Source organism: Manis javanica, chromosome 15, assembly GCF_040802235.1.
Source record: "Manis javanica isolate MJ-LG chromosome 15, MJ_LKY, whole genome shotgun sequence".
Taxonomy (NCBI): domain Eukaryota; kingdom Metazoa; phylum Chordata; class Mammalia; order Pholidota; family Manidae; genus Manis; species Manis javanica.
In genome coordinates this window covers 7718871-7734045 of record NC_133170.1, presented here as the reverse complement: position 1 = coordinate 7734045, position 15175 = coordinate 7718871, and the positions used below count along the sequence as shown (strand labels likewise).

The 15175-nt window shown below is 38.2% G+C and overlaps 1 pseudogene; it reads right to left on the bottom strand.

Annotated features, from left to right (window-relative positions):
* Positions 1 to 14657: 14657 nt before the first annotated feature.
* On the bottom strand, positions 14658 to 14850 carry LOC118972755 (small nucleolar RNA U3; annotated as a pseudogene).
* Between the last annotated feature and the right edge of the window lie 325 nt (positions 14851 to 15175).

The following is a 15175-nucleotide window of genomic DNA, read 5'->3' as shown; positions in this document are numbered from 1 at the left end:
TGATATGAAGCATTGGTACCAGGTATAGAGTTGTTTTCCACTGAAAGGGTAAAAACAGGACTCTAAGGTGTCATAGAGGTGGGTACTGCAGGATGAAGCCACCACCTGCTATGGCTGGGAAAACAAAGGACACTTTAGGACAAACTTAGAAAAGGGCCCTATGGGGCTGAAACTGAGACCTGTGAGGAGAAAGCACTGCTCAGTGGTGCAGGCATCTCTGGTTGGGTGGTGTTACCAAACAGGGCCTGAAGTGATGGAACAATTATAATCTGGATTGAGCTGCTGCTACAGAATAGAACTGTCTGTGCTGATATGAAGGAAGTTTGCTGTGGGGAGCCCACGTGATCTGCAGTCTCTCAGTGCCTATACCCCAAAACTGATTAGAGAAGAGTGCATTTGGAGCTAAGAGACAATATCATAATAGCAGGAAAAAACAACTAATTAAAAAAAGCTTTCTGCCAAGTAAGCTTTTTAAGATGTCATAAGAATGTATGTATGTGATAGGATAGACGAAGTATAGTTAGACTTTGCCGATAGGTTTGTATTATTGGATTCAGCTGTAGAGGGCTCATTTTGACTGCTATATAATATTCCATTGTGAGAATATACCACACTTTTTCTATACTTTTGTTGAAATGCTTTTGTATTATTTCCAGGTTTTGTTATTGCAGCAATACTATTATGAATTTTCTTGTTCATGTTCTCTAAGATAGTTGTCAAGATTTTCTCTTGGATATAAATGTTGGGGTGAAATGGCTGGCTCTTCGAGTTCATAAATGTTCAATCTTAAAATATGTTACCCAGCTATTTTCCACAGTAGCTGGAGAAATTCACAAGGTAACCTGTGATTGGTAGATCCTGTTATTAGATGTTCTCTCCAGGACTTGGTATTACCAGACAGTTTTGAACAGGTAAGAACTCAGAATACTGCTGGTATGAACATGTGACTCCATGGAAAAACTACTCTTTTCAGGAAACTACAATGAGACACACTCCAGCCAATGAATAGATGACTAGGGAAGTTTTGGCAAAGGATTCATTGTCTACATGACATCTTCCTTTGGATTTTAATAGACATATCAAACTTAACATGTTTAAAAATGAACTCCTGCTAGCCCATCGAATATGGTATTCTGGTTGGCCTTCCCATCTCAGTTAGTGCCAACTTCATCTTTGTACTTGTTAGGACAAGAAACTTCAAAGCCAGCTTGAATCTTCCTATATTTTCTCACATTCCTTATCTGAATTGTCAACGAAACCTTTTGGATTTACCTTCAAAATGAGTCTCGAGTTCCATCGCTTCTCTGGACCTGTACTACACTCCCCGACTGGTCCAAGACACCATCACATCATTTTGCCCCCGGATTATGGTGTAGCCCCCTAACCATTCTCCCCTATTCTGTCTTTGTCTCCCTTCAGTCTTTTTCTCCATCTAGTAGCTTCAGTGATCCTGTAAAGATGTAAGCCAGATCATGGTACTCTCGCACAAAATCCTCTGATGGATCCTGATTTCATTTAGCATAAACATGAACATCCTTCTGATGTCAAGGCACATCTTTACAATCTCCCATAGGGTCCTGTGTAAGCTGGTCCCCCTTAGCTTTCAACCTCATCTCCTACTATTTTTACCTGTTGCCCATCCCACTCCAGTCACATGACCTCCTTGCTATTTCTCAAATAAGCTAGCTATGCTCCTGCTTAGGGCCTTTGCACTGCTTGTGCACTCTGCCTGGAATATTCTTTTCCCAGCTGAGTCTCTGTTCAAATTTTATCTAAAAGTTCCTTACTCAAGGGCTTCCCTGCCTACCTTGATTACAACTGCAAACTGCCTTCCTCAGTGGCATTCACTGTTCTCTTCTCTGTATTTCAGTGTTCTCTAAAGCACTTATTATCATCTAATACACAAATATTACAGTTCCTCACACTTAAGAAACCATCAATTACACTATAATTATAGGTACCCTAAAAAAATTAATTAAATTAAAAATTGCTGCTGGTAAGACTGATACATCGCCTTCTATTACTTCAAAATTAGTTTACACTCACTGGAAAAGCTGCTTCACGCCTATCTGGACATTGGTTTTTATCACATATTGCTATTGTGCAAACCCAAGAGGGAAATATAAGCACAATAAAATTATTGTTGAAGATATTCCTAACATTTCATCACATTCAGAGTTCAGCTCTTCTGGATGATGAAACTAAGACCCACGATGCAGTGTTTCTCCACTGTGCCGCCAGGAGTTCTAGCTCACACAGGTGTCTGTCCAGAGTGCTCTCTGGTGTCCCCAGGATTTTGTCCCCTACTGCTGACTTTGCTCCACAAGCTTTGATGCACCGTAAGCAGGTGATAACAGCTACACCTTGATTGACGTGGGCCCATAGCAGCTATACAACAAACAGGTCTCCGAGGTGTGAAAATGTGTATCTTAAAATACATTAATTATGGCATTTTAGTTACTTGTTTATTGCCTGTCTCCTCGTACATGAAGACAGCTTGAAAAGGGGAGGGTTCTAGTCTGTTTTGCTTCCTGCTGTAGCCCCAGGGCCTAGTGCAATCCTGGGCACTTCGTTGTTAATTTATTCTGCTGTTCTAAGAAACATTAAATCAGAATAATGAATCATGCTTTCTAGGCTCTATATAACCTCTGTGAGATTATGTGGAATGAATGAATCCTCCCTGCCCGGAGCTACTCTTTCTTTTTAAAATTGGCAACAATTTAGGACTCTTTCTTTAGGCCTCTAAGGGATTCCGATTCTAAATTAGACATTTTCCATTCATGCACTTTATAATTTCTAACAAGAATTGTTGTGAAAAGTTGTAATAAAGCTAATAGATGAATGTACTATATTCTGAAATTCTGCACCTTTTATAACATTCTAAGGACACACCATGGCTTAAATAAAAGGATAAAAACATTTATAAATTATAACTATCATTTATTCGAGCTGTGAAAAAGGAGAATTACTGCTCAGACGCATCCCTGGAAGTTTTCTTGTGTCAAAATAAACCAAACCAAACTCACCTGGTGTGATGACCCCTGATTTTATTTTATTGTCAAATGGGCAATACTAAACCTACTGAAATGGTACCTATTTTACAAAGAAGATGGGGAGACAATTTCTAGCCTGATTCCTTTACTTGCTGCCTTTAGTGTCCTGATACCTTTAATAAGCATTTATTGAAAACCCACAGGAGCAGGATGCATGAGAAGAATACAGAGTAATGGAAACAGAACACAGATAAAACCAGTATGCCTAGATGGAAGATCATTCAAAATTCATTATTTAAGTCTGCATATACTGAGAGTAGATCTTTCTGGAAATGGTATATGGGACCTAATCTAGTACATATGAAATCTTAATCCTGAACTTCAACTGCAAAAACTTTCATTTTTCTAGTGTAATTACACAAAAATTATGGTGACTTCATTTTTTTTTTCCAACTAAGTTAGGTTTTAAAAAGATATATTTGGGGATGAGGAATTATATCATTGTTTTAACTGATTTGCACAGTTCACCTGAAATTTGAAACTATACATATTCTGTGGATTTCTGCTGTGTCAGTGAGCAGAATTGAGATAAGAAGACAGTAACCTTTCCAAGGAATAAAAGCACTGTGACTTGTTACTTTTTAAGATGTTACCCCCAAGACTTCTTGCCATCTGAAGTAGTCAAATTAATAATAATAATAATAATAATAATAATAATAATAATAATAATAATAATAAAGAGACCCTGCAGCAGTTCAGGCATGCTCATCATGGACAAAACTCTCCCACACTTTTACCTTCCAGTATTTTTTTCATTTTCAAAAAGAGGGATGTGCATAAGGGATGGATGAGGAAGCCAATTACATTTTTATGCCCTTCAGGGAAACAGAAATGATCACTTTCCTGGCTGTGTTCTGTAGCTAATGAGAAAAGTACACAGAAAATTGATGACTCAAAAATCAGCAAGGACTGGCTAAATACTTAGGGTGTGTGCCCGGCCAAAAGAAAGGGCACTAATTAGTAATAAGAAAACAAATGAAAGAATAAATCTCACTGGAAAGGTGGATATATAGTAAAGATAGCACATTAATCACTTGTGAAGCTAGTATGAAGGTTAAAAGACAAAAGTAGCAAAAATAACCATGATTAAAATGGTTAAGGGATATACAAGATAAAAAGATATAAAATGTGACAACAAAAACATAAATATGGGAGATTGAGCTTTAGAATGGGGTGAAACTAACTTGTTCTCAACTTAATATAGACTGCTATAAATGTAAGTTATATGTAAGCCTCATGGTAACTGCAAAGCAAAAACCTATAGTAAAAACACAAAAGATAAAGAGAAAAGAATATAAGCATACCACTAAAGAAAGTCATCAAACCAGAAAGGAAGAGAGAAAGAGAAGAAAAAATGGAAAAGAGAGGAACTACAAAACAAAGCCAGAAACAATGAACGAAATGGCAATAAGTATATACCTATTAGTAATTACTTTAAATGTAAATGCAATAAATTCTCCAATCAAAAGACACAGAGTAGCTGAATGAATAAAAATACAAGACCTATATAGTTTTCTACAAGAGACTCACTTGAAGTATAAGGATATACACAGACAGAGTGAAGGGATGGAAAAAGATATTACATGCAAAAGAAACCCAATGAAACCTGGAGTAGACTACTGATGTGAGGTCAAATGGCTTTAAAATAAGGACTGTAATGAGAAGCAAAGATTCTTATTACATGATGATTCAGGGGTCAATCCAACAAGAGGATATAATATTTGTAAATATTTATGCACCTGACATAGGAGCATGTAAATATATAAAGCAAATATTAACAGACCTAAAGGGAAAACAGCAATACAGTAATAGTAGGGGATTTTGTTACCCCAGGTATATCAATGGATAAACCATCCAAACAGAAAATCAATAAGGAAACATTGGCCTTAAGTGAAACATTACATCAGATGGACTTTGTTACAGATTTATACAGAACATTCCATCCAAAAGCAATATTCTTTTCAAGTGCACACAGAATATTTTCCAGACTAGATCATATGTTAGACCACAAAACAAATCTTAATAAATGTAAGAGGACTAAAATATCAAGAAATTTTTTTGACCACAATGATATGAAACTAGAAAATAATTATATGAAGAAAACTGGAAAATTCACAAATATGTGGAGATTGAGGAAAATCACTAAACAATGAATGGGTCAAAGAAGAAATCAAAAGAGAAATAAAAAATACCTTGAGAAAAACAAAAATGGAAATACAACATACCAAATGTGTGGGTTGCTGCAAAAACAGTTCTAAGAGGGAAGCTCAGAGCGATAATGCCCATATCAAGAAACAAGAAAAGTTTACACCTCAAAGAACTGGAAAAAGAACAAACCCCAAAGTTAGTAGAAACAAGAAAATAACAAAAATTAGAGCAGAAATAAATGAAATAGACATTAAAATGACAACAGAGAAGGTCAATGAAATGAAGAGCTGGTACTTTGAAAAGACAAGCAAAATTGGCAACCCTTTAGCTAGACTCACCAAGAAAAAAGAGAGGACTAAAAGAAAATCCACAAATGAGAGAGGAGATGTTACAACTGATACCACAGTAAGATAACATCAGAGAGTACTATGAACAATTATACACCAACTAATTAAACAGCCTAAAAGGAATGGCAAATTCCTAGAAAGATGCCATCTATCAAGACTGAATCACGATGAAATAGGCTAACAGAACGGACCAACTGCTAGTAAGAAGATTGAATCAGTAACCGAAAACCTCCCAACAAAATAAAGGTTCAGGGCTAGATGGCTTTACTGGTGAATTCTACCAAACACCCAAGGAAGAATTAATTTTTCAAAAAATATAAGAGAACAGTCTCCCTTCCAAACTTATTTTATGAGGGCAGCATTATTCTGATACCAAAACCAGACAAGGACACCACAGGAAAAGAAAATTACAGAACAATATCCCTGAGGAACATAAAATGATGCAAAAATCCTCAACAAAATATTAGTAAACCAAATTCAACAATACATTAAAAAGATCATACATCACATGATCAATTGGGATCTATTAAGTGATGTTAAGGATGGCTCAACAGCTGTAAATCAGTCAATATGATAAACTGCATTAACAAAATGAAAGGTAAAAATCATATGATCATGTCAATAGATGCAGAAAAAGCATTTGACAAATTCAACATCCAGTTATGATAAAAGCACTCAATGAGTATACAATGAGGAAAGGATAGTATCTCCAATAAATGGTGTTGGGAAAACACAACAGAAACAGGAAAAGGAAGGAAAGTGAACCCCTATCTTATGCCATACACAAAAATTAAGTCAAAATGGATCAAAGACTTATGCATAAAACCTGAGACCATAAAATAGAAGAAAACATATGTGCTAAGCTTCTTGACACTGGTCTTGGTGATGATTTTTTAATCTGACACAAAAAGCAAAAATAAACAAATGGGAATACATCAAACTAAAAGTCTTCTTGCACAGCAAAGGAAGCTGTCAACAAAATGCAATGGCAACTTATCAAATGGGAAAAAATATTTGCAAATCATTTATATGATGAGGGGCTAATATCAAATATATATAAAGAACTCGATAGCAAAAAATACAAAAATCCAAAAAATGGGCAGACTATCTGAATAGACATTTTTCCAGAGAAGACATACAGATGGCCGACAGCTATGTGAAGAGATGTTTGATGTAACTAACCATCAGGGAAATGCAAATAAAAACCACAAAATCACATCACACCTGCTAGGATGGCTATTATCAAAAAAAAAAAAAAAGGAAAGAAAGAAGTGTTGGCAAAGATATGGAGAGAAGGGAAGCCCTGTACACTGTTGGTGGGATGAAAACTGAGGAAGCCACTATGGAAAGTAACACCTACGTTTTCAAAAAATTAAAAATACAACTACTGTATGATCCAGCAAGAACACTAACTTGAAAAAATACATGCACCCTCATGTTTATTACAGCATTATTTATGATAGCCTAAGTGTCTATTGATGGATGAATGGATAAAGAAATTGTGGTGTGTGTGTGTGTGTGTGTGTATACACAAAAATATTGTGGCATATATGTATGTGTACATTCAATAGGATATTATCAGTAGTAAAAAAAAAATGAAATCTTGCCATTTGTGACAGCTGGCAAGGATCTCAACGGCCTTATGCTAAGTGAAATAAGTCAGGGAGAGACAAATACCATATGACCTCTCTTACATGTGGAATCAAAAATAAAACAGAAATTAAATACTAAAAACCTATTTGAAACACAGCTTTGTGACCCATCTTTATGGATATAAAATAACATTATTGTTTCTATGAAATAACATTAAATGGGGAAAATGGAGGAAAAAAATCAGCCAGGACTGACTCAGTTTAGAGTGTGTGCCTAGCCATGTCTTCAAGGTGTTTTCACACTGGCTATGCGAGGATTGCAAAATGGTACGAATGCTTTGCCAGTGAGTTCCCAGTATCCATACCATTTTGCAGTCCCTGCTCATCCAATGTGATAAGTGGCCATACAGCACTGCACGCCTGGTTTTAGAGGCAAAAACATGGTGGACATTGGAAACTACTTAAGTTATTTTATTATTTTAAAGATTTTTTACATTATTCTTAGCCTCTTAATGGTGTGTTCATAATTCTCACAAATTTGTTTCCATACCTTCTTTTCTCGATCTTTTCCCTGTTTCATATTTGAAGTGCGGATATTCAGAATGCATCAGATTAAAGAACCCTCTATCTTTGAAAATCTAAGTAAATATTTCATGAGTTGGACACAGATAGCTACTCGCTGTTAATATGGTCTGAGTTTTCAAATAGTGGAGCATCCTGAAGAGAAGAGGTACCCAAAGATACATTATAAATATGCGGAGAAACAGGTGATGATGCACCATGAAGCTTACCAAAAATAGCATCCCAGCCTTTACGACGGCATGGTGTCTCACAAATAGACGTATTTTTATAGACAAGATGAATATAACAAGAGTTAGAAGCCCATCTAAAATTTTACAGAGTAATGAGAAATGTGTGCTAGTAAAAAAACTTACATTAAGATTCTGGGGACAAGAAAGCCACCTTCTTCTGCCAGGGGTTGGTTAACAGCATCTGCAGGTGGCCCCTGAGCGTGGGAGGTCAAGGTGGTCCCTTTGCCGCTCACCACAGCATGCAGAGGCAGACAGCAGATCTCAGCACTGGCCAAGCCCACTTCCACATTCTTACTTAATAACTGCTGCACATTTTTCTTTCATAAACGAATCTCTATGTCCAGTGATGCCTGTTCATTTTTACACACTTGAAAAGAGTGAGTTGGGCAAAGGTACATTCATGCCAATATTTTTGCTTATGACTTGATTTTTTTTGTTCAGTAGGCAAATATTTAAAAATCCAATACAGAGTTTGCTGGGAAAGCGTCATGAAGTTAAGTACTTTCGCTTGGGACCCCATTTACAATCTTATGCAGGCACGCTGTGGGAAATAGAGCCATTACAGAGGATTGCCCTTTATGGCATTTTCTCACCTATTCAGTTATTAAAGTATACAGGGTTATATGGGGTCTAATTGAAAGCACAATCCATTACTCTGATTTAGTGGTTCTAATGGTGTCACCAAATAAAGATCATGAAATGACAGCTCAATGAAAGACCTGGGGTGTCAAAAGCCTGGTTATTATTTTACCAGGACAATCCTGTTCCTATATTAAAGCCCATAGCTTATTTTAAACCCAGACATTTATGAAAATTAGATTTCAAGTTGAATATAAACATGAGATATTGAAAATAGAACCCAAGGGCAGAAAGACATGTCCAGACTTTCAAATATTCCCGAGTGATTCTGAGGAACAGCTTTGCAGAAATGCCAGTTCTCCGAGCACATTGAACCCATTTAAGGAAGACCTGTCTTTGCTCTGCCTTTAGGAAGTTTGCGGCTATCAAATTCAATCACGTGTGACAGTAGAGTTGACCCACTGAGTAGAAAATAAACACACCTATTACTACAAATGGGTACATAAAGAAGTGTCATCTCGAGATAATACCTGAATATGCTTAAAGAAGAATCACCTATTATTCCAAATAGGGCTGTTTGGCCATATAAATGTAAGCTATAAATTCCACCATGCCCTCTTCCTTATAGATAGTTTCATGTGTTACAAAGGTGAGTGACTTAATTTTAAAAAGTGGCAGGGTGAGGAAGGATAGCACTTGAGATCAAATGCCTAACAGGTATAAACCTGAGTCTAAGCTACTGAGTTCATGTTGTAGTTATTAAGCATAATAGTTTTAAAATTTACAAATGAGTCCATTCTAGGAAAATTTGAATACTATTTATTCTTCCACCTCTCATAGATCCTTAAGGAAATGAGAAACCTTGGAGATGATATATTTCCTTCCCATCTCAGAGACCGATTTTTCCTTGTGTTCCTGTGTGGGCAACGCTTACCATTTCAGAAACAGCTCAGGATTTGGGTGTCTTTATGGTTCAAAGTGTAGGAGAGGTCATGTAACCCTAATTAAGAAGCCAGATACAATTGCAAGCAATGCAAGCTGTCCGTTCTGTAATTTTCAAAAAAATAGGATAAAAGGTAACCCTTGTATCTCATTTATCGAAATGAAAATCATGTTAATCATACATGGAATGTATACTTTATCATTTGCTTTTTTGTTCGATTTCCGTTTCTAATTATCTTTGTCACACTCCCCTCACTCAAAAGAAAATAATCTGACCCATTATATTTCTAATATTGAAGTCTCCATTTCTCCCAGATTTCTACATTTCTACAAATTACAGAAGAAAATGTTGAAACTTTCAGAACTTCATAAGGTATTTTAAGCAATGCCACAGCTCATTAACACTGAATAAGAGTCCTTAAAACAGGTCATTTCCAAAGAAAATTAAACAGCAATGACAGAAGCAGAAAAACACTAGAAGGCATTTGGGTTTTGTTTACCACAGACTTATTTCTTGGGAAATGGGAGGAAAAAGAAGAGGCGGTTTTCCTAAATTTAGGATCTAGGCAGCAGTCTCACAAGCTGACTGACGCACGAGCCCGCGTCTGATTTCTGCACCTTGGGGGTCATGATATTTGCAGACTGTGAGCACCATTCCTCGGGCCTCATTCCTCCTTCCCTGGGATCACAGCTTAGTGGCAGCTGGAACATTAAATTCTGAATGCTAGCTCCAGGGCACCAGACCAGACACATACTGACTTTTGCAAACTTGGTTTTCTATAGACACACCAAAATGTAGTAAAAGAGAAGAACATTGGGGTCATTCCCCACCACACACTAGTTGTATGATTTAATGTAAGTACCTTAACTTCTCTGAGCATCTGAAATAGGAATAACGATTCTTAGTTTACACAGTGGATGTAAGGAAGTCAGCAGATACTAAAAACATCTAACAAAGTGCTCATTCTATGGCAGGTCTTTAACAAATTCCAGGTGCCCTTCTTCACTCTGTCAGGAAGACTGGCCTCTGAAATGAACAGTCTGCCCAGCCAGAAGAGAATGGCTTGACCTTGTTCTTGACTCTAAGTTTGGCATGCAGAACAAATGGCTCCTCAGAACCATGCAAAGGAGAAAATGTTCCTGCCTTGTCTCAACTCAAATTGGGTTTATGAACAGAAAATAATAATTTATCTGGGGCCACCCATCTGGGAGCAAAGTACCAGTTTGTTTCCTGTCTGAGTGAGGACGCTTGACTGCAAGCAACAGAAAGGAATTCTGGTTCATGTAAGTAGAAAAGGAATGTATTAGTGAGACTTGAGATGATTCACAGAACTGAAAGGAAGGTGGGAAACCAGGCTTGGGGAATGTCAGGAAGAGATCTGGGCAACAGGAACCAGCACTGAAATTGTGCCCCATGATGCCCTTGGTGGTGCCCCCCTCCTGCTGTCAAGGAACATCATCGTCAAAGGGCACGTGGCACTACCCAGCCCTCAATGACGCCTTCTCCAGATCCCGCTGCTTGATCCCTGGTGCTGTTGCCATGAATAATGTCTAATGAGTCTTGAATTTTTTGATACAGTCCCTTGAGATTCAGGTTTCCTGCTTGTAAAAATGGTGAACGTCAGCTACACTGCCTCAGCGGCTTTTACAGCAACAATTACCCAGGTTCTGCAGTACAGGTTTGAAGGAGACCTCTTTGGATAAAGAGAAAACTTCAGTCACTGCTGTCTTGTCTAGAAAGGAAAGTCACCTACTTAAGTAATCAGCTCTATCAGATTTTCTCCAACTGGAACAACCATTTCTCTTTCCAGGAATGACCCCAAGTCCAGACAGGATGAGCTGGTGAAGCATCTCCCTGTTACCAGAGTCAGTGGTTCTCAAATCTGGGTAGGTAGCAGAGCACCTGGATGTCGACTCGTTGAATAGATAGAATGCTTCAGGGTAGACACAACATCTGTTTAGTTCAAAACAGTACCCTCAGTGTCTAAATAGTGCTTAGCAAAGAGTTGTTGAATAATACACTGAACTTGAAATGCAATATATTTTGCATTAGATAATATTGTATAATATTTACATTAACAAGTGCAACCCATGGTAGTGTTAGGTAGAAAGACAGACAGGAGCAGCTGGGGAAGGGAAACAAAAGGTTCAAGGCAAAAACTGCCCAGGGAGGGGTCCCACTTGAGGAGAACAGAGGCTTTGCAGGGAGATAACTTCTTTGTCTATCCGGACCAGGCCAAACCGGTCCCAACCAGATCACAATGTAGGTGCAATCAAACAAAACTAGGAGCTGTCTAAATGATGCACATCTCATCATAATCCCATTAAAGTACAATTGTGGGTTTGCCCCCCCACAATTTTTCTGTGTGCATTTTGGAAAAAGATGTGTGCATCAAGAGGAAAGGGTGTAGAACTAGAGCTGTCAATCAAAGAGGCACCTCCTGGCTAGGACATGATAAATAGACTCGCCCCTAAAAGACGGGAGCCTTTGTCTACCCTGACTCTGGCCATTCCTCCCTTGGAGTGTAGTAAATAAAACTTTCTGCTTTGCTTTGCCATTGCATCTCTGCTTTTCAGTTTTCTGTTTTGGTGGGGACAAGAAGCAAGGCAAATGACCTCATCCCACAAGAATAGGTATTCAAAATGCAATTTTAATTTTATCTTCCAATGTTCCTCTAACATTTATTTCCTGTAAGAATTTTTTTCCTGCTCTATTGGAAAAAATCTCTGGCAGACTCATTGACTATCCTGGTTACTCTTAACTTTAAACTTTAAGTTGCAAAACAGGATCTTGGTTCATGATCTTGGATCTTAGAACATCCAGTCCGATATATTAATCAGTACTTCAGACTTTATTTAAAGCAAGACATTCCACCTCAACAAGGCCAGTAATACCCACTGGGGAGGAGAATGCATGGGCAGGATCATGAGAGAGCAATAAGGAAAAGAGAGCATGGCCTTCAGTGGTGGCTGGTTCCAGATATCCCATATCCTGGGTAGAAAAGGAGGTGTAGCTTTTCAGGTGTTGTCCCACCTTCAGTTAATTGTTTCTGCCTTAAGAAATGCCGTTCTGCTTCTCGGTGATGAAGGGTTTTAAGGGTCAACTCAATTAAAAGGCAGGCCAACTAGAGAGTGGCCTTGGACACCATCCAATTCCTTAGTCCAAAACCTGTTTTTTTTTCTTCACTTTGGAAATATGCTGGAAGTTAATTCAGGTTTTCAGTTACAACTCCTTATTAAGCTAGTGAAATAAAAAGTTATTCCTGCTTGTACCAACGTAGACAGGGCCCTCAAGTAGAAATGAATATGTCTTGTTGGCATACATCAGGGTCGGGCATGGAAAAATCGACTGTAAATGGGCAAGAGGAAGACATTTTTCTCAGTTGGTTTCCACTAGCTTTCTGGTCTCTGTTGCAGAGATAGTCTCGAATTCCTCATATGATTTCTGGAGGGTTAGTACAGGAAGTACAGAAATACCTAAATCTATGGGAAACCAGAGGAAACGTTGGCCCTGAATTAGGTGCTTATTCGATCATGTTTCCTGAAAATATACTTCTGTAAATTTGAAATATTTCCAATGGAGCATTGATAATCCCTATAAAAAAAGAACATCCCCGGTTCAAAGACTAAAAGCCAAGAATAAGAATTACTACTACATAAAGCCCAACAAAGAGAGATGGAGAATATTTTCTCCCCCACTTCTAGAATACAAGTTCCTTGCAAGAATTCATAAAGTGCCTTGGGTCATGTGGGGCTGAGATGCTTAGATGGGCGATCCAGTTAGTTACCTCTCCCTCAGCAAGACTCATCCTGACCTTCATTCCCAATCTTTGCTTCCAAAATGGAATTATGATATGCTAAGAATATTATCTATAAGCACATTAAAGATGTACAGAGAGTGCAAAGTTAATATAATGTCAGGAATTAAAATGATCCCAAAATACTGCCAACTACTTACATTCTAAAATAATTCCAATTCCTTATTTTTTGAGGGGTGTACCTGTCAAGTTTCACAACAGCATTTAGCACCAACCAGTTCATAAACTCAGCTGCCCTACTTGCAAACCTGGCACCTGTATTCCAATAGAGAAGGTACTCTGTCTGATGTGGTGCGCCGTCCTCTGTCCTCAGAGCTGGGGGGACGGTGTCCAGCTCTGCATGACTGTCTCATTTGGGGAGTGTCACAGAGAGAGGACAAGATAGAGTCCATGTGATAATTCTTACATCAGAGAATCAATGATGACGTGATCCAGTCACAGCACAAATACCTTAGGCAGAAGATGCAAAACTATGGCACTACCAGAAGCTCAAGGCAATGACACTCGCTCAAACGATGACGCATGTCTGCGGACTCCCTGACTACCTAACACTGCAGGGTAGCTAAGGACCTTTAAGACACTACCTCTCTCTGTCTGTGTAGTTCTTTGATGTCTGCATCCTTCATTGTCTACTTTTTCCCCCACTGTTTCATTAACTGTTGTGCTCCCTAAATTGAGCTCTTGAGAAGAACTTGACCTTCTTTTACGCCATTCTCCCCTGAGAGTCTCATACTACCTGCAGCTTCAGCCTCTCCTACACCAAGGACACTCGAAATTGATATCTTTACGTCCAACCTTCCTCTGAGCCTACTGAACTTTTCCGTTTGAATAATTTACCTTAAACTCAACACACCTGAACCCAGTTTAAATATTTCACCTAATAAAATCCTCCTGTCTCCTCATGTTCATCACTAGCTCTATTCTCCCAGTCAGCCAGTCTAAACTTTTGGCATCTTCAACAATGCCCTCCCCACAATCATTAATCTGGATTCTAAAAATGTCTTTCTCCTATGTACTTTTTCTATCAACTGTGAGTCCAACACCAGGACAGGCCCTTCTGAGCTCATTCCTAAATGAATGCAGTAGCCACCCAGCACTCTGAGTCTACCCACCTTCAGCTCGGCTTGCCTGTAACTGTCTGACAACATTCCTGGTAACATTCAAGGGTGTGAGGTCCTGCCCTGAAGGAAAAATGTTCAATAATACTCCCTTGGATAGGGCATAAGTTCGTCTTAGACCAAAATTTAAACCTGCTACAATCTGTCCCCAGATTACATTTCCAGAACAACTCCACTTTACACTTTCAAAAGAACCCATCATTGGCTGATTACCTAAGAAGCACCTGAGGTATACACGTATTTTTCCTTTTTCTCAGATGGTGGTCTTTCCCTCTTACTCTCCCAAAGGAAGCAAAGAACAATTATCAATGGCAAATGGCAGTTGTAGAAGCGACATCAACAACTCACGTCATGCGCAGGAGAGAACGTTGTGCCTTCTCCTCATCATGGCATGTTAATGGCTTAACTTAGTAAACAGTAACACGGAAGACAGAAAATCGAAAATGACGATAACTACAACAATTAATGGATACAAAATATAAAAAGATGCAAATTGAGCAATCAGGTAAGAAAAAGAAATGGCATTCAGATTGTAAAAGAAGTAGAATTGTCCCTGTTTGCAGATGACATGGTGTCAAGTATAGAAAATACAGATGATGCTATGTGTAGAAAACCATAGAGATTCCACCAAAAAGAGTATTAGAATTAATAAATAAATTCAGTATAATTGCAAGCTTTAAAACCAACATACAAAAATGAGTTGCATTTCTATACAATAACAATGAACTATCTGAAAAAGAAATAAAGGAAATAATCCCATGTACAA